Here is a 20,002-nt window from a genome sequence, read left to right on the forward strand (position 1 = left end):
ATGTGGCATGCGTTCTGCACACGTTCTCATAAACGACGGACTTCAAGTGACCCCACAGATTAAGTCCAATGTAGTCAGGTCCAGTGACCTCGGTGGCCATGCTACTGGGCCACCACGCCCAATCCATCGCTGAAGGTACTGTTCATTGAGATGATATCTGACGCGATGAGAGATGTGTGCTGGGGCTCTGTCGTGCATAAACCATGTTTGTCTTCTTGTATTTAGTGGTACATCTTCAAGGAGACGTGGCAAGTGTCTTCTTAAGAATCACCGATGTTAAGGTCCTCTTAGACGCGATGGAAGCATGTGTGGACCAATAAGCATGTCGCCAAGAATTCCTGCCCAAACGTTAATTGAAAATCTTTGCTGGAAACTCGATTCACTTTGATATAAAGCCAATTCATTGACACTTATTTTTGGCTATTACTTCGAAAATGAAACACTTGCGACCCCATGTTCATAGGAACATTTTTTCTTATTTATGATCCTGGAGCACGCACACGAAGTTTGTAAACATACTTCTGACTCACTCTGTATATTTAAAATCAATACCGATTCTTTATAATATAATCACTGCGCAGCATTTCGAACTGAACTTTAATATTTTACACAAAACTCAACAAAACACAAAAGATCATACACTACATTGCAAATATGGCTGTCTTCTGGGTTGATGCTGCACTGCGTAGTCTACTAGAAGTTTACCGAAGAACCTGTGAAACGTCGATAAGTTTCTAACAGGCTACATGGCGCAACAACTGAGAGGACAGCTGTGCTTATATTCGCTGCCGTGAAAACCTCAGATCTCAGAAAGTTATTAATGCCATTCTGAAATCGAAAACCGCTTTAGGTAGGAATGCTTGTGTCATAAATATTTAGATGAATATATAATACGATGACATTGAGGTTCTTACTGCGATGAGTATGAAGATAGCTGCCTTCTAGGATGTTTCAATGTAGTCTAGTAGACATTTTCTAAAGATTCAAATGAGTTTACTGCCTCCATCATCGCTGTGATAAATAATGAAAATATCTTACGTTACTTTGCAGAACTGCGCTTGTAGTGCGATTCCCATTGCAACAACAGACGTGTATCAATAGTATATGTGTGCAATAAGTGGGCATAAATATGAATGAGATACACTACACACATACAATGCATTTGGTTCGGTTTTAGGACCAGTTTCAGTTTGGTTCTTGACGGCCAAATGAAATACGTTTATTTTTCTTGTTGAAAATTTTATTTAGAGTCTAGAAAGAGATGGTGCAAGGCATATATTTTTAAACGGCCTTGAAACGGTCCTTACTATCATAGTTATGTTTACAAAGTTTAGGCCATTTGTAACAGTTCTAAAGTTACAAAATCATGCAGTAAGCATCTCTAAAACTTCTGTAAAACTATGAGACTGCAAGGCTAAAACCCCCAGAAGACTGTATCTTCATATACGTATTACACGGTTGTAGGAAAGTGAGTGAAGACGGCGTGTTTATCCGGCTGGCTGTCCAACCGTCTATATTTAAGTATCGAATCTCTCTCCATTAAATCGCTAACCTTTACTTAAATTTTCAATATTTTTCTCAATCATTCCAGAAAATATCTGAGATAATACCTTCAAACATAAAACACGACAACTTCTTTTCACATTCTTACTGCTTCATCAACTAAATCTCTCCAAATATATGACTGTACGTGACGTTTATAAATGATAAATCGTAAATAACAGGGCACAAGACAAACAGTTCATGCACGTGATATTAAACAAATGATTTCGAAGCAGTGATAAGGCACTGGTGTGAAATAAAACAGAATTGATAAAAGACACATAAACAATAAATTCGGATGTTCCGATACTTGGGAGCAAATTAATTACAGTATTAACTTCATTATTACCGTTATTTTTAGCATTTATACCACAGATTATTACAATTGAAAAAATAACAGAAAATCATAATTATTAGGCTAAGTGGTCCACCAAGGCGCTCATCAATTGTCATTTAGTCCGAAAAAAAGGTTGTTAACCACTGCTCTAGAATTTTACTGTAGAGGTACTCGGTTCGAACATCCCTGGAGATAGCCAGTGAGAATATTATTATTACGACGGATTCTGTTACACGATAGTACTTCAAGATAGGCTACGACGTTTCCCTTTTAATTACTAAGAAACTTAACATTCGACTCTAAAATTATTTCCAAACAGAGTCGTTAAATAAAATCTGAACAAAGCATACTTAAGTAGACGAATTAGCCATTCTGTAACTACCTTCTAAACTGGAAAAGATTCACTTTAGGGAACACAGGAACCATTTTCTTCCTCACATTGTTCTATATTTATAGGTGTTAAGTAAGTTGACGAGTCGTTGAATGATGGTAAATGAAGAAAATGGTAACAAGACATACACTCAGAGATCAACGTATCAAAATATATAATAGATTTATAGTCGTGTTTCTGTTCTATGATGAAATGAAATGTGTAGATACCAAGTTTAAGTATTTCCTGATATATATGTCTTCTCATGGATATCAAAATTATTCTAATAATTTGCTACAGATATAAAATAGTTTAAGCAAAAGCTAAAATAAACAATATGTTAAGAAAATACCTTATGACGCCTACTTTTATTCAAATGCCTCTGCGTGCTGAGGTTAGGAGACAAAAAATGGCGTACATTAAAAATTACCTTATAGAATGATTTGTTCAGTGCTTAATTTGTCACATTACGGGTATATTAATATTTATATTTTACAATTTTTAGGCTAAATAGAAATTCTGTAGGTACAGTTAAAAGTTTTCTCTATTCACAATTTTATTTTTCGATTGTGTTAGTTATAGGTATAAGAAATTAGGAACAGTACAAAAATTCGAAATCTTGAGGATATATTTTACAAATTCAACGCAATAAGATTATATATTACTGAATATAGCAGAGACGCGGATTATTATTTAGTTGAAATTTTTATTTTATATATCTTCTTGACCTAGAAATAAATTTAGGAAAAACTAAGTTCATATTAGTATCCCGTCAGCAGATAGGGAAAAAAATCATATTAGGGTGGCTAATAAATTTCTACCAAAATACTAGAAATAGGGGAGCCCACCGGTGTACCATCATCCTGCTGCCACAAAGTGTTGCTGCATTCAAAATAATTTTGGTTGACAGTTACTATGAGGTCACATAATCTTCATCATAGTGTTGTAAATTGGTTTTTATTAGTTCTAATGTTTCTATTATTGAAATATTGGTGAATTAATTAGAAGTGTCGAGCGTTATCATTTTATATGTGGGTTGGAAACTCTGAAGCACCGCAGACAAAATAACTTCTTCCCCAAAGAGGCTTTTACAAATGACTAGGTGACAAACCAACAAAAATTGTTGTGGTCGGTTAATGAAATTATCTGTCACAGTTCTGGGATTTTCATAACAGCCGTCTTAAAATCTTGTGACTACAACTTATCCTCCGGATTTCATACCTATTGAAATCATCAGAATATGTTTCTCTAAGATAAGTTTTGTTATTTATTTCGTAATAACGTAGCTAAGAAAAAACAATTCGTCATTTACCAACAAGATATTGTTTATTAAACTTAAAGAGGGTGCCATATTAAATGATCTTAAACGGTTATAAAGTTAAACTAATGTCTTGGTCTGAGGGAAAATTATGGGCTGAGAGTATTCTAAAATAAATTGGTGACGAAATACAAACTATCGGATTTGGAAAAATACATTAGACTATTTAATTTTTTAATTTTTAATCTGTTGTTTGGAGTGTGATTGGATACAGAAGTATGCCCTGGGCAGAAAATGTTCCGCAAATGAGAAACGAATATAAATTTGTGCAGAATTTTGTTCTAAATATCTTTATGTTAGATATTATAACAAATACCTAGGCATATATCAGTGTTAGTATTGAAATATATGCTAAACGTACACGGTGTGAAGATGAGAAACAATTTAAACTACTCAAAATCGAATGATGAGCTTCCTTAATATGTTAATGAATCTTCAAGTTACATAAAAGTAGGAGATCTCTTGGTCGGATGTGTAACTGTAATCCCTCGAAAGACACTCGGTACCAAGAAGTTCATTAGTTATTCCATTGCACCCACTACATTTGTAATGGCAGACAAATATGCAGTTTGTTCGCACCAATATAGCAATTACACTTTTCGAATTAACAGATTCCTGTATATCCTGGTCCGAATCGTAGACTAATTCCGACACCGAATATTAGTATCACTAATTACGAGAGCAATGAATGTCTGGCTTTCAGTAGGGATGCTCTTTCCATATTCATGATTCCGTCCTTGGTTTCCTGGTTCCATTGTGCCGCATTGGTCTCCCATATAAATTAATACAATACTCATCATAAAACAAAAGAATATCAAATTGTTTTATCTGATTAACTACTGGACTATGCATTTAATCAACAATAAATATTAAGACTGATACATAGAGATTTATCGAAAAATCATATAAATTTATGGTAATCCTGTACAAACTGCCTACGCAATATTATTTAGAAATAATTATTTGCAAAGAAATATTTTCTGAGTCACATTTCAGCAATACGAGGCCACCTTCCTTTACGAAGCAGTGATATATTTTAATGTTCCATAAATAGAAGCGTGATGTTATTCAGATATGCAGAATATTCATATAGGTTTAGAAGTATTTGCCGACGCTGCAGATCTGTTACGTTGGTTTATCATTAAGTGACATGTGTTTATCTGTCTCAAGAAAAAATTGAAGTTCGTGTAGAATTTTGTTGAAGTTGTGATAACTTACAATTATGGAAGTTGAAAAGCAAAATTACAATTTAAAACATCTGACTGTCTTAAAATTAAAAACATTTTTAGTTTATAATATTAGCGTCCTTAGAATCTAAGATAGCTGTATGTTGTTGAAATATTTATGTAGTGTGACATATATTAAAGGTGTTATGTTGGTACTACAGAGCGAAATTGTGGACAACAGATATATGAGGTGCGATCGGAAAGTTTCAAGACTGCGCCTATAAAAACCCGTACACTTATCTCAGATATTAAATTCATCAATCACCCTCGAAGTAGTTCCCCTGGGAGTGAACACAACGATCCCAGCGCCGCTGCCAAACCTGGAAGCATCCCTGGAAATCTTTCTTTGTCAGCCTGTCAAGCACCATCTGCGATTCTGCCTGAATCTCTTCTATCGTCTCAAATCTTCTTCCCTTTAGCTGAATTTTCATCTTTGGGAAGAGGAAGAAGTCACACGGAGCTTAGAAAGGAAGTTGGGGTCGGTTCTTGCAAGATCTTTGAGCTCCTGACAAACGAGAAGTCGATTCTGCTTTTGGTCATCAGACAGGAGCCTTGGCACAAACTTGGCTGCGATGCGTCGCATGTGGAGTTCTTCCTTTAGAATCAGCTGACAGGTCCCATAGCCTATCCCAACAATGTCGCACAAGTCGTTGATGGTACGACGTCGATCTTCGTGAATGGCCTGCCGAATCTTCGTAACATTTTCGGGCGTTGTGCTCGAAGATGGTCGTCCAGAACGCTCAACATCATCGACAGAGGTTCGGCCATTTCTAAAACGTGAATGCCACACAAAAGTTTGTGCACGACCCATTGCGGACTCCCCAAATGCTTGCTTTAGCATTCATAGGTTTCCGTAGCCTTTTTGGCGAGTCTTTGGCAAAATTTGATTTGTTCATGAAAATCCGCCATTCCGAAATCGCAGGAGGGTCGGTGTAATGCACTACCAAAACGCCCGTAACTAAGAAACAAATGCTATTTCGATGATGCCGGCTGGCACACTGATTCACTATGAATGTAGGCCGCACCCCCTAGCGGCAGAAGCTCGTACTACATCCGGTTCGCCCTCTATTGACACAGTCTTGAAACTTTCCGATCGCACCTCGTATATAGGCGTGTACTTGTTGGTGAATTGCTGCAAATCCAAAAGCGACAAACAGGATCATACATACTATATGGGGAATGATCTCATTGGACTATTATATTATAAGAAAACTACAAATATGAGTAGAGATTATAAAGGTACTGTATGTGTAAGTGCAAATAATAAAAGCAGCCTATGTAGGATTTGAGATTTTCAGGGCAGTGAGTTTGATGATTTCTGTCTTCTGAGTAGTTGCGCCGTGTAGTCTGGTGGATGTCCGCCAACGTTCGAGAGGTCCATGTTGGAGGCATCATAGACCTCTGAAAAGTTGACGGACATCTACAAGACTACACGGCTCAATAACCCAGAAGACAGCAATATTTAGAAAGGAGCCTACTATTTTATACTGTTCTGTACTACTGTAACATCATTAATCTGCATTACAGTACTACATTTTAAATGACAAGGGATCAGCGAAGGTTTTAAAAACTCCAATGCCGTGAATTTTTAATATTTTAAATCTTAGGAAAGCTAGATGATCTAAACTTAAATTTAATTATTTAACCACCATATCGTTGATTTCTTTGCAGCTTCTGAAATCACACTACATAAACCAATTGTTCTTGAGATAGAAAAACACAATGTGTCCGTAGCATCGGTCAGTACACCTGAAAATGTAAAGGTCTACGTATGAGCGTAATAGGTCATCTATATTCAATGGAACGTTTACAAAATATTTAGTGCTTCGTCCATAAAGATGTTGTGATATTGATGAAAAATGTAGTAGAAAATATTCCATTAAAGTAATTTGTTCCTGAATAAAATTGTGTTGATAATTTATCTATCTTAATTTCGTTGAACACTCAACTGGATGCAGTCTGTCGATTTCACACATTACATTTCCGCTCCAGGTCCATAGTTTGACTAATTTCAATCACTTGTCTAGTCATCATACGCTTCGGCTGTTCCTAAATCCAGAAGATTAAATTCTGTGTTTATAAGAGTCGACATTTGTCCCCTATCAGGAGCGAACTTAATCCAGTCCGCACTCTAACAGATTGTTTATTTAAGTTCCACTGTAATATTATACTCTCATTTACGCCTATGTTTCCAGAATATTATCTTTTTCAGGTTTTGGACCATTTATAATCGTTCCCATAATTGTTTCTCTTGCTGATATTAACAGTTTGATCAACTGTCTGAGGACCCGTCTTTAACGTGATCCCTGAAGTGATTAAGAAGAAAACATAAATAAGGAGTAAAGTTTAATATAAACTTGAAACAACTGAACTGCGCTCTTTGTGCAAAAACTGCATGGGCCTAGAAACGTTTATATGAGGTCCTGGTAAGTTGTATCCTGAAATAAGTAGAAGGAAACGTAGTGATAATATTAAGAAGCAGCTTAGAAATTGCGGTTTGAGAAATGGAGTTTCAAGAAAGTGGCTGAGAGTCATATACAATAGCGGCCTTTGGTGTTTTGTTGTTGGTTTCTCCTCCTAGACATTTTGTTAATGTAGTAGTTTGTCGTAGCCTGTCGTCATTTAATGACTCGGTCTGCAGTAGGTATGTAATTTCTTTCATGACAGACATATAGACATGATCAATGTTTTGCAGGCGACAATCCTACAGGATATCAAAATGGATAATACATTCACTTCCTGCAGCAGGACAGATAATATATCTACTCGGGATTGTGTGTTCCCTCGTGAGAGCCAAGCGTTTGTCAATTTTTCTGCTGTGTCTGCCTCCCATTTTTCTACTAAGAAAATATCGTGTTGTTGACACAGGTAAAACGCTAGCTCTGTCAGAGTTTTCAAGATGCTGGAACTACCAACGCCCTAACAAAATTTTAAACTCTTTGGAAAAAAGAAAAGATGTTAAAATTATGGCGTCTATAACGTTTATAACATATTACATTCGAAATTCCTTTGAATTTAAGGAGTTGATAATGTATTGGGAAGTATGTAAGACAGACCTACTACACATATATTAATAATCAAATGGATAAATAAGAGTTTTAGCGAGTTCAAAAATAAACAATCATGAATTTACGAATACTTTGAAATAAAATCGTTTCCTGAGTAACAAAAAGGGTAGAGATTAAATCTATCTATTTCTTTCTTATTCCGTCCTTTTTGTTCCAACGTACGGTGCATTACACTTTAAAACAATGCAAATGCCTGCAGCTCCACACGTTTGAGCTTTTAGAGCACTAAAGTCATAACGGAAGTAACATCACAGCACTGGATCGTCTTTATGCAATTGACGGTTAGACTATTAAGCATATGAAAATATACAGTTTTGCTGTTTCTCAAGAGTTTGTCATTTATCATTTAATATCCTGGAAACAAAACCACTATGTTTCGAAAGCTGGCTTTGCTCCTGTCTTCTGGTGAAAATACCTGTTTTGTTGGATGCGATAGATTTGGCAAATCCCAATTCATAAACATCTAGTAAGTACAGAACTTGACACAATATAACAAAGAAACCATTAGTTACGTTACAGTTTTGTTTCTAATAATTTATACCACACTAAAAATCTGCTAATAGTTGTTCGTTAACTTCTGAGAACATAACCACAGAGAAATTCATCACTTGTGCAATTTGAGAAAAATAGCAGTCTGCTGAACAGTTTGGTGCGCAGTTAAACTGGAAATTTTTATTTGGAGAAACCCGTTTAAAATTACGATTAAATTATAAAATATACTGACGGAAGCATTCTGTGATGATAGCCATTAATCTGTGCTAGAAAACAAATTTCAAACTTGCCACTACCGTTTCCTTTCAGATTCTTGGTTACTTTCATTTTATGATTAAAATTCCTTTCATGCTACATAACCTATGTAGTTGAAACAGCTTCGTTTAATAGCCTAAGTATTATACGTATCATGGCCTTGATTCCGACATTATGTAACTATAGTTGTAGATCCGTTAATGATATATGTGTGTATATATATGTAATTAAGTATGCATAATGAAACATCAAGCAGTATGGAGCAAACGTCAGATGGCAGGACGTGTGGAAGTGCCATTCCTTGTCATAACTTTTGTGTGCGCCCTACTTTTCCCACCAAGAGTCCCCCTTTCAGTGAAATAATAAAACAAAGATAATACACGAGATTTGAAGTTCTCACGACGGTGAAGCAGTTGGTGCTGGTCTTCTGGGTTGTAATGTCGTGTGGTCCTGTAGGCAGACACCAGAGTTTCGATGGAAAATACTGCCCCTATCACCTGCACTAAATATGCACCTCCTTCCGAAACGACAGTATTGTTTTACAGGTCAGCATGGCATTATAACAAAGAAGACCATTGTTACACAAAATGTCTCCCTGTTCAACTGTTCGATTTATTCATGTCCCAAGCATCTTAAATCAAATTTCGGGTTCTCAAGGCTATGAGTTTAGAGATGTCTTCTGGGATGTTGAGGCATAAATCTGGTAGAAACTGGCCGACGTTACAGAGGTGTTTACTGTCATCTTCAGGACGATCGCGACGTGATACTATATATAGACTATATCTGGAGTTTTAATTTTAAAATAATTCTTATCGACAACGCTAAATCATATATTTAGTGGATTACCTGTTTAGAGCAGAATCTGTAACTATTAGCATATTTACTGTTCACTTAATCAATAGGTTTACATCCACAGTAATTAAACATCACGAACAATGGTGATGGCTGTATTCTGGGTTGTTGCGCGTGTCGACTTGTGGAAGTTTACCGACATTGATATCTCACAAGAACAATGAAGGATGAGAAATCGCTTAGAACGCCTTAGGAAACGCTCTGCTCCAGATCTGCGTTCATCAGTTTCCTTTACGTCTATAAACAATTTATGATACGTCTACAGTGTTCAAATTAAATACTTTTGTTCATATATAAAGAGAGGATGGATGTAACATGATCAGGTTCTCACAGCGACCAAGGCCAGTGCGAAGATGACTCTTGTGGGATGTTGCTCCATCTTCGAAATGAAGACGGTAATTACCTCTGCAAAGTCTGTAGGTTTCTACGAGACTAAACGGCTCAGCATCCCAGAAGGCATGTCATCTTCAGTGTTCAGTACCTTCGAATTTTACGTTATGCAATCTCGTATAACAAGCCAAACATGTCTTTATTCCGTAATTCAGCAGGTATTATTTCTTCGTTCATTTCTGTCGTCAATTATTTCTAAATTTCACGTTATACTTGTTACTTGTCTTTATTTCTGAACGTGATCGTACTCCATTGCAGCGTTTAACAAAAGTTACATACAGTCAAACCAGAAATCGGCTGTTACTCGGATAAAGCACTACATATATTGCGACAGCACTATATCTCCGTAACACATGCCAGAAAGAATCCCAGAATAAGAAACATTAATGATTTGTGCGGGCTGCATAACGAAAAAATAACGAAGGAATTAAACACCCGTCCCATATATCGAATTAATTATTTTCCGCTGTGTTCCGCAAGGCTTCAGATCAAAGGCAATCTCAAACTGAGGACAGAGATTTAGTATCTTGCCGGCCTGTCAGGTCTATCGCAGTCCTCAAGGGCGATGATAGATGAGAGCGAGACATTTGTGAAATGAAGACTGTCAGGGAAAAGTCAAGGTTCTTATATATATAAAAAAAGCCTGACCCACAATTCCACTTGCAAGTAGCACAGAATCTGTCTTAGAATTGAATTTGTAAGTCAGGGGCCGACGTCCAATAGCCTAAGATGTTTAATGGCCATCCATAATTAGTTCCGTCGTGAAAACCAATCGTAAATTTAACAGCTGTTTCGCAGCAAGCTGCTTAACACACAACTGCTTTCCTCCTACTAGATCAGATGATGGATTTTATACTGGAGGAATCAACCAAGTGACGAAATTTCCGAGAATGTGTTTGTTGGCATTCGCTTTGTTTAGCTACCTGTAAAACGCTTTAGGAATTGTAGGCGTTTCCGACATGTTATATTATGGTACAGCACTCTGCATAAGTCGGACTAATGAAGGGTGTATATAGCGAATTAGTATTGAAATATGATAAGTTGAAATATTTGGGAAGGTAGGAATAACCAGAATTACATTAAACTAGAAATTAATTGCAGATTACATTCGGGGAATGTTTACTTCACTTCAGGATATTTTGTTTTCCAATCATTATCTAAAATGGTAAAGATCAAAGTATAAAACATAGAGTTTTACCTCTGTTCTTATAGCATCTTGCACCAAGAGAAGAATGTTGTGACATGAGAGTGTCTGAGAACACATTTCCGACAATAAGAAGGATAGAATATAAGTGAAAATCAGAAAATGATGGTATTCACTACTTTAATTCTTGACCATATATAGTAATAATAATAATTACTCGTGGGCGGAGCATGAAGTGCGCATGACAGAAATTAAATTTCATACGAAATTTTAGTTGAAACGTTTTAAAGAAAGATAAACTTTTCAAATGTTGGTATAGATGGAAGAAAAATATTAAAATGAAATTTTAACTAAATGCTATAAGAGGATGTGACTGGATTAAACTTGATCAGGATTTGGTAACATAAAGAACCCTTGGTGAAATAGTGATTAACATTCAGGCTCCATAGAATGTTGGAAATTCGTAAATGGCTGAACGACTATAATCTAGTTGTGGACTCTGCTTCAAGTGGTTATACACGCGTTAGGTTCGGTTAGGCTAAGTTGGGTTAGATGCACACAGTTTTGGACATAGAAAATATGAACACTTGAGAGGTTAACGTGAGCAGACGGTGACTATGAAGGCACCTGTGTTTCGGAGTGGTGCGCCGTTTAGCATTGCAAAGAGTGACCGACGTTTCTAGAGTGCTCGGTGCAACATCCCAGAAAAGTCATCTTTAATTTTGATGCCGGGAATTCATACAGGAAAAAGTCTGTTTGCGTTTTAAATTTTCTCCTGATAAACATAATTCATGTTCAAGTTTTTGAAGCCTTCGTAACAGGAGAGACGATACAACTAACTAACTAACTAACTGGCTTGCTTACAGAAACCGAAGATTCATCACCGACTTAACCAAAGTCCTCCTCTTGTCCCTGTCCTGGACCAAAAAAATTCACTCTCCTTCAACTCCTATCTCCCATAGATCCCGCCTGACATTATTCTCCCATCTACGTCTAGGTCTCCCCAGAGGTTTCTTTCCCTCAGGCTTCCCAACCAATACCCGGTGCACATTTCTTTTCCCATCCATGCGCGCTACATGCCCCGCCCATCTAAATCTTCTTTACTTAATCACTCTGACAGTGTTGGGGGAGGAGTACAAAATTTTAAGCTCTTCATTTTGCAGTTTTCTCCATACTCCATCGTCTTCTCTCCTAGGCCCAAATATCCTCATCAACATCATCTTCTCAAAAACCTTCAATCTGTGTTCCTCCCTCAGAGTGAGAGGCCATGTTTTGCAACCATCATTTTGTATATTTTAATCCTTAGGAGAGACGATACATTGATTTTAAATGAAAAAAATTCACAGCACCTGAAGTTGATTTTAACTCGTGGTCATCATTTCTTGAAAGCACACTCAAGTCAGAAGCTTCATATTCCGTTCTGTTTTTACAAAGTATTCTTTGTGAATGATAATTCACACACCAATATTGGCGTCATTTCCATTCTGCACGTAAGCATATTTATGGAAAACTTGTAATAACAAACTGAAAGGATAACTAGAAAAATAAAATAATTAATGTTTTTAACTTTCTAATTTTCCCCAAGAATTTTGGTCAAAATTATGGCACAACACGAAGGGATATAAATTCTAGAAGGTTCTGATTTCGCTGTGTTACAGTTATTTTTATTTGATTTCTAAAATTTGTCCCAGAATCTCTGTTTTGAAAAAAAGATAAATACATGAGGAGAATAGCACAGGTTATTACAATGAATTTTGCACAATCCTAATTTAAAGAAATCTGGGCATTTCTGATTCTTTCATTCAGGGTAATATTCCACTGAATTAATTCTCTTAAAACATTTATATTGGATCATTCAGAATAAGTAATTCCTTTCGGAAATGTATTTGTATTTAGGTTGAAAATATGAAGAGTATCTGTAAAATGCTTGGAGTCGTCCAGATATTAAAAACTTATCCCATATTTTATGCAACCCGAAAATTCATAATCGTTCAAAAGTGCGACGAGTTGTCTATACTAATCCAGTCCACATATTTACGGTGAAATTAATGTTAATATTACAATCAGTATCATCCTCCATGATTTGTTCATTCAGTAATATTTAATGATGGGTACAAATCATGAGATATCTAGTAATAATTTTCTCCAGAATCCTGTTTCTTCATATGTTATTTTCTAAACGTCCTGTAGATACCCAGAATATATATCGTTTTGTTACTCAGATGTCAGGTTACGCACCCATGAGCATGAGATACTGATTTTACATTTATAAATAGTAAGATAATAATAATATACCTAACTGACTTCACGGAGTAGAGTTCTTAAGGAGAATCTAGTATTCGGGCAGCTATCAGTAAATTCCCCGTCTTGTATAAGATCCGAATATTTATTTCTGAGACCGCCACTGTTTCCTATCCTAAGTTACATAAATCCAGTCCGTCTTACAGGAATTTCTCACCTATCAATGCTTTGCTCATCTCATCAGATAGTTTAACCATGCTGACAATATTTGGCCAGGACTACACACTGTAAAGTTAATGTTATGTTTTCTGCAGCCTACCGGCAGTTCATCCCTCTCACAAAGGTTGAAACACATTCAGTGTGATAAATTTTTCTCTGGCTACCAGCCGTGTAAGGTGGTTTAATGGAGGAAACAACAAAGTTTCGAGTTATCTTCATCCTCGTAGCCAGGGTACACTGGCGACGATGGCAAAGATAACTCGAAATGTTGGTGTTTCCTCCATTAAACCACCTTACACGGCTGGTAGCCTCAGAAGAATTCTTTATACTTAGTCGCAGTGAAAGCTTCAGATCATATACCTTTAATCTGAGTTTACTTATTTAACGTGAGAGACAAAATTTTCACCACACAAAGCAATAGGGAAAATAATATCACTTTATAAATAAGTTGAAATAATTTCACTTAATTTGTTAATGTGCTTGACAACAGCTGAAATTCCAATTACAGACAAGCATTCAAATTGAAAAGACATACAGTGAAAGCAAAACATAAGGGGGATATAGGAAAAGAGAAAAATTATTTTCAATAAAAGCTGACAAGAAACACTAAGTAAAATATAATATTTGTCAAAGATGCCAGTGTTCCTACAGAATGCACTAACATCAGAAACACACCTGGGTGTAGCAATAATATTCAAATTACGATTCACAGTAAAAGTAGAGTAGTCCGTAAAATAACAGTAACAACAATAGGCAAGATTATAATAAAAATCTCTCTTTCTTAAAACGTAAACTTGGTTCTTTATTTGGTCTCGTGTGGAATGTTCGCACATATCTTTCTGATATCCCAAATAATTATTATTTTTAAAGAAATTCCGTCATATATAACGCCTGTATAAATCTAATTCTGCTGTGCTGAAATTTCTTTCCGTTATTTGCAATACCTGTAGAAGTGAACAGCAAGTAGCATAGAACTGACCGGTCTGTCTGTCTACACATTTCATGTTCCAAAGTGCATAAAGGTTTAAGTAAGTTTTACTGCTGGGAATCCACATCGATATTGTTACTAGTATTTCTGTATTGTTTAGTATCGATCCATTATAAGTCTATATTTACACAAAGATCAAATCTAACGTTATAAATTACCCACAAAAACATCTACTTGTAGGAAGCATTATTTTACGACTTTGAATAATAGTTTTATTAAGCTCGTAGCACTTTTACATATTCAACAAAACACAAGTCATGTATATCATGCAAAAAATAAAAAAAACTAAGTGTTCCTAATAAAGCGTCCAAATCGGAAACATAGATAGCTGTTCATTTAAAAAATTGGGTTCAGGGGTGTACAAAAATCTTATGCGCTACATATATACACTACGTTTCGTAGAAAGAAGTATATAAAAACAAAATTGGGGTTATTACACGATGGTCGAAATGTTACTCAATCCATCTCCCTGATGACGGAGGTAGTATGACCTCTGAAACGTTAGTAAACATCGACCAGACTACACAGCGCAACAACCCAGAAGACAGAAATCTTCATACTAAGAATCGCCCTGATGACGGAGGCAGTATGACCTCCGAAACGTTGGTAAACATCGACCAAACTACACAGCGCAACAACCCAGAAGACAGAAATCTTCATCGCCCTGATGACGGAGGCAGTATGACCTCTGAAATATTGGTAAACATCGACCAGACTACACAGCGCAACAACCCAGAAGACAGAAATCTTCATACTCTGATGACGGAGGCAGTATGACCTCTGGAACGTTGGTAAAAATCTACCAGACTACACAGCGCAACAACCCAGAAGACAGAAATCTTCATACTCTGATGACGGAGACAGTATGACATCTGAAACGTTGGTAAGAACTACCAGACTACACAGCGCAACAACCCAGAAGATAGAAATCTTCATACTCTGATGACGGAGGCAGTATGACCTCTGAAACGTTAGTAAAAACTACCAGACTACACAGCGCAACAACCCAGAAGATAGAAATCTTCATACTCTGATGACGGAGGCAGTATGACCTCTGAAACGTTGGTTAACATCGACCAGACTACACAGCGCAACAACCCAGAAGACAGAAATCTTCATTTATTAATGCTTTGAATTCAGTGCAGTTCGAATGGATTTATAGACACAATATCGCTGTGACTATAGGAAGGTTCACACAGGTTACGTCATGTGTTAACCTACTCGAGCCTCTCTGTCTTTTACCTTCAAGCACTCGACGCGCATCAAGTGCATATTAATGCTCGTTGTGAATCACTACCTCTCATCTCGTTCTTACTTGACTTGCCAGAATGAGTTTAGGGATTCATTTCCATATTTTCCTGTGCCAAATATTTCGGCAGTATCTCGAATGGTGAAACGTTTCCGTGGCATTCGAAGCGTGCAGAGCAGAAACCGTTCCAGTCGAACTTCTGTATGAAATGGCCATAGACTGGGCGATGTTCGTCTAACGTGTTACGCTCCGGATATTTCCAACATTTAATATTTAATCCTTGTTCTTTTTTCATTTTAATGTAATTTATTTCTTGACAATATAGAGCAAATAATGCAAATGTTTGCTTCACATTTTCATAACCATATAATGAAATTATTTATGACTGCGCACATTATAGTGTGATATAAGTAGTGATATTACTTATTTTAAAACTAATTTATATGTAAATAAATAAGCATAAAGCCAGTGAAGTAACCATAGTCGCAAGAAACAAATCTTCTGCCTTTGGTACATAAGGTTTCGATTGTGGAGCTTAGAATAATTGAGGTGTGATTCTTTCCTGTGGCTTCTGGCAGGTCTATCATGGCTTCCCGTTACAACCACCATTTGAACTGCACAATATGTAGTTTTTCTTTCTTTTCGTACTCGGGCAGTGAGTTACGACAAAGCCCAGCCCCTAGCGTGTGCTACTTCTTCCAGTGAATACGAAGAAAGAATGACTCATGTAACAGTATTTCCCCGGATTTACAAGACAAATATTTGAAATGTTAAAAAAATGCATTGAAACGTGTAGTGAAAAACATGGACGAAACTATGGGAGAAGGACATTCAGACTCCTGCCAAAAATATCCACCCAATACCTACAGATAAGTATATGCATTTATGTGAAGGTTTTTTATAAGAATGTTTACTTTCACAGAAATTCTTGGTAATATGGAATACAATGTTTTGCTTCCAAAATATTGTTCGATGGTAATGGCAAAGTAAATATGAAAGGGGAAAGTAGAAACATTTATAACGAAGAAGATTTGTAACTTCAGATGACTATATATCGTGTTGTCTGCACCGAGAAAATATCCCATGGGCCACACCAGCTGCTCAAGACAAGACGTGGTGAGATAAAATGGCGTCAGAAAAGACAAGACATGACAAGATACCTGCTCTTCACGGCGGTTGTCTTGTTAAAAATTGGGCCGTGTATTTTCGTAGACTCTGGACGACATTTCATAGGAACTTCCTGCCGCTATCTTCATGTCATCGTGTTGATGGAGGCAGTAATCACCTTTAAAACGTTAGGTCAACAGTCCACCTACTCGACGATTCTTCATTAGAGTGCTAGTGTTTATTAATAATCCGTATCGAAGAGGCCAAAAAGGGCAGTTACATGAACACTATACAAATTCCACATGTACAATAGCGTTAAAAAAGCGTTCGTGTAAACGTAGAAACTCCAGACAGCAACAACAACACCATTTTTAAATCCTGATAAACTCTATTAATATCTAAAGACCGTTCTACTCACCTACCCAGATCTACCCCTTAACATTAGCCAATCACTTATATCTACATAGTTCACTTTACTAAAATAGGTAGGCTGCATAAGATACAGCACATTTCTGGGTGAAGTCAGTAACAGAAAAAGCATGTACAAATTAGCAGTCATATCTATTAGTTCTGAGCACTTAAAGAGAACCATATGAAATGAACATACTTGACACGTTGGTTAGTATCTGAAAAATAGCATGGCGCAACATCTCAAAAGACAGTCATCTTCAAGATAAGTCATACTTGGTCACCATTTAGTCAGCCAGGTTGATGGAAAATAACATTCGTGTTACGATGAACTTCCGAGTTCATTTGTTAGTTAAAGGCAGAGACAATAACATACATCAGAAAATTTTATTCTTTAAATTAGCTGTGAGCGAAAAACGTTTGTGTTATGCGAGTTGAAACACACACAGGCCCATATCTTTTGTAAGACTTATTTATTGACTAAAATACAAAACAGTATTATTTATTAGCAGAATACAAATCAAACGCAGAAACATATGTGCCTAAAAAATATAGACTATCACGTACAGAATCGATTGATGGATCAGCAAAGCTGTCCCGGGAACCTACGTCAGCTCTCGGCTCCACTTTATAAACGGGAAAGGGCCCATCCAATTTACTCCAAACGAAATGGAAGAGACGTTAAGCGTCCGACCACCGATCGCCTTGCAGAGAGTGACTCACAGTGGTCACCGCACAATATAGCAAAGCAGGAAGAGACCAGGGCGCAGTCTAACGGGAGAACGTAAGGTTAGAACAGGGTGATACAAAGGAAAAGTAACATCCCTCTCCCCAAATGGGACAGCCCTGTAAAAAGTCCCACACAGTAGATGTTCAGCATTTAGTGACAGAATACTGAAATAGATATAATTTTCAAGTAAAAGTTTCGAAGAACAATTATTAGTCTGTCAGATCCTGGCATATTGATTAAGCCTGATGAAGTTGTCAGCCCAAACTTCTGTTATAACTTATTGAATCCCATTCAATTTATTACGCAAGATTAGCAACTCACCCAGGGGTTCGATGTAGTCCAAAGTCGAGGCGTGAATCTCGTTGCCTGCTAGTTCACACAAGTTTCTTTGAAGGTCGGTGACCCTCAACTGTTGTGTGTTGCCTTACATATCGTAATCTCGTATGCCAGCTCATTCTTGGTAATCCGGGTTCGGAAAGGCTGGATTCATCACAACAATGGAAAATAACAGACACAGATTAACAACAATTTCACAATTAGTTAAGAAATACAAGTCCGACCACAGACCACCGACCACCGGGCACAGACTGTGACTCACACTGGTCGCTGTATAATATAGCAAAGCAGGAGGTGACCATGGCGCACTCTGACAGGAGAAGGTAAGGTAAGAACAGGATGGGACAAAGGCAATTTCACAAAGTGACGCCAGAAATTGTTGAAGATGTACTGCATCATGAACCTGACCGAATGACGAAACAGGAAGAAACTTTGTCTGTTGCAGCGCGATTATGAAATTACACCACTGTTCGAAGCAGAAAAATAGATATAATTCTTTAGCACTTGGTGTAAGAGGGGTTTGAGCCAACGTAACCTGTAATGGCCTCGGAACTTAAGTTTAAAACAAATGTTATTAATTACTTTGAAATACTGCAATTTGTTTCCTTATAAAATATTAGAAAAACTTTTACATATTTTCTTAATATATGAATTTTCTCTTGAACGTTATCAGTATTAAGTCTTGGATTACGGGAGCCTTCGTTAACGTATTGTGGAAGAAACGCTTCTACATAATCCAGGGCACAAAATGATGGAGTTATGTAAGTTAAAGTTTTCTGTGATCGAAGAGGCATTGTTACAAAAATTAGATAAATTAATATTGTATTGATTTGGTACTAAAGTAAAGATTGTCCTGTACATATCAATCTACTTAGAACCCAAACCATCCAACTACAAATGTCGGCCCGCTTTTACTGTTTTCCCATGTCTGCGTAAAATCTTGTTTTGCTTTATGTTACAGCCTGCCTCGATGTATTACATGCTTTAACCCCTTTAAGCACCAACTTTTATACCTAACATTTAAAAACTTAGTTCCAGCCTTAAAGACAATACGACACTCTTCTATTATAAACATCTGTTCGTTAATACTGTTTAAGGAAATGATTAATGTTTATTTTGAGAATCAAACGAAACCCATAAGTAAATTACATGCGTAAATGCACAGTAACTGAATGGTGAACTAAACGACATGCATACTTAAAATTGGTCTTTAAAGGTATCATTTTGGGCCGAATCAATTTCACACAGTCGACAGGTTACTTTTGACGACGGAAAAATTAAGCGCACAGCGAGAAGCTTTGTAACTGTAATCCCCACAAATTATTAGTATTGACGGGATGGATGGGACATTTAGCATGCGCAGGAGTACGTAAAAATATTTTAGCTGTATAACATTAAAGAGAAAAGGCCAATTGAGAGTAATAAGTGTAGACTTAATTTTGAGAATGATACAAAAACGTATTATAATCTACCAAAGAATCTGCATTTATTTGGAACGGATTAATGTGACTCAGAGGAGGATCCATTGGCTCTTATGAGGACGATGATGAGAGTTCCGGTTCCTTTAGGGGCTGGGGATTTCTTGATCTGAGCAACTGTTAGCTTCTGAAGATGGACTGTGTTCCATGGAGCTAGCAATGTCTGTACAATCGCATGGCAACATAGAAAAATCCGAACAACTTTTTAACTTTTCTTCAGTTGTTTCACTCTGGAATGGCATAATATATAAA

At 36.7% G+C, this 20,002-nt stretch overlaps 1 protein-coding gene and 1 long non-coding RNA gene across 2 annotated transcripts in view; one reads left to right on the plus strand and one right to left on the minus strand.

The window, feature by feature from the left end:
- Octalpha2R (alpha2-adrenergic-like octopamine receptor) overlaps nucleotides 1-20,002 on the plus strand; it is a 492,102-nt gene that overhangs the window by 200,763 nt on the left and 271,337 nt on the right. The window lies entirely within an intron of this gene.
- LOC147873986 (uncharacterized) lies at nucleotides 17,663-18,568 on the minus strand. Its single transcript, XR_015534939.1, has 2 exons — nucleotides 18,258-18,568; nucleotides 17,663-17,977 (listed from the first exon to the last, which is right to left on the minus strand). It is a non-coding gene; the product is annotated as an uncharacterized LOC147873986 (long non-coding RNA).

The sequence above is a fragment of the Zootermopsis nevadensis genome, unplaced genomic scaffold, assembly GCF_977971745.1.
Source record: "Zootermopsis nevadensis isolate Lab colony 2312 unplaced genomic scaffold, Znev_1.0 Znev_ptg000012l, whole genome shotgun sequence".
Lineage (NCBI taxonomy): Eukaryota > Metazoa > Arthropoda > Insecta > Blattodea > Termopsidae > Zootermopsis > Zootermopsis nevadensis.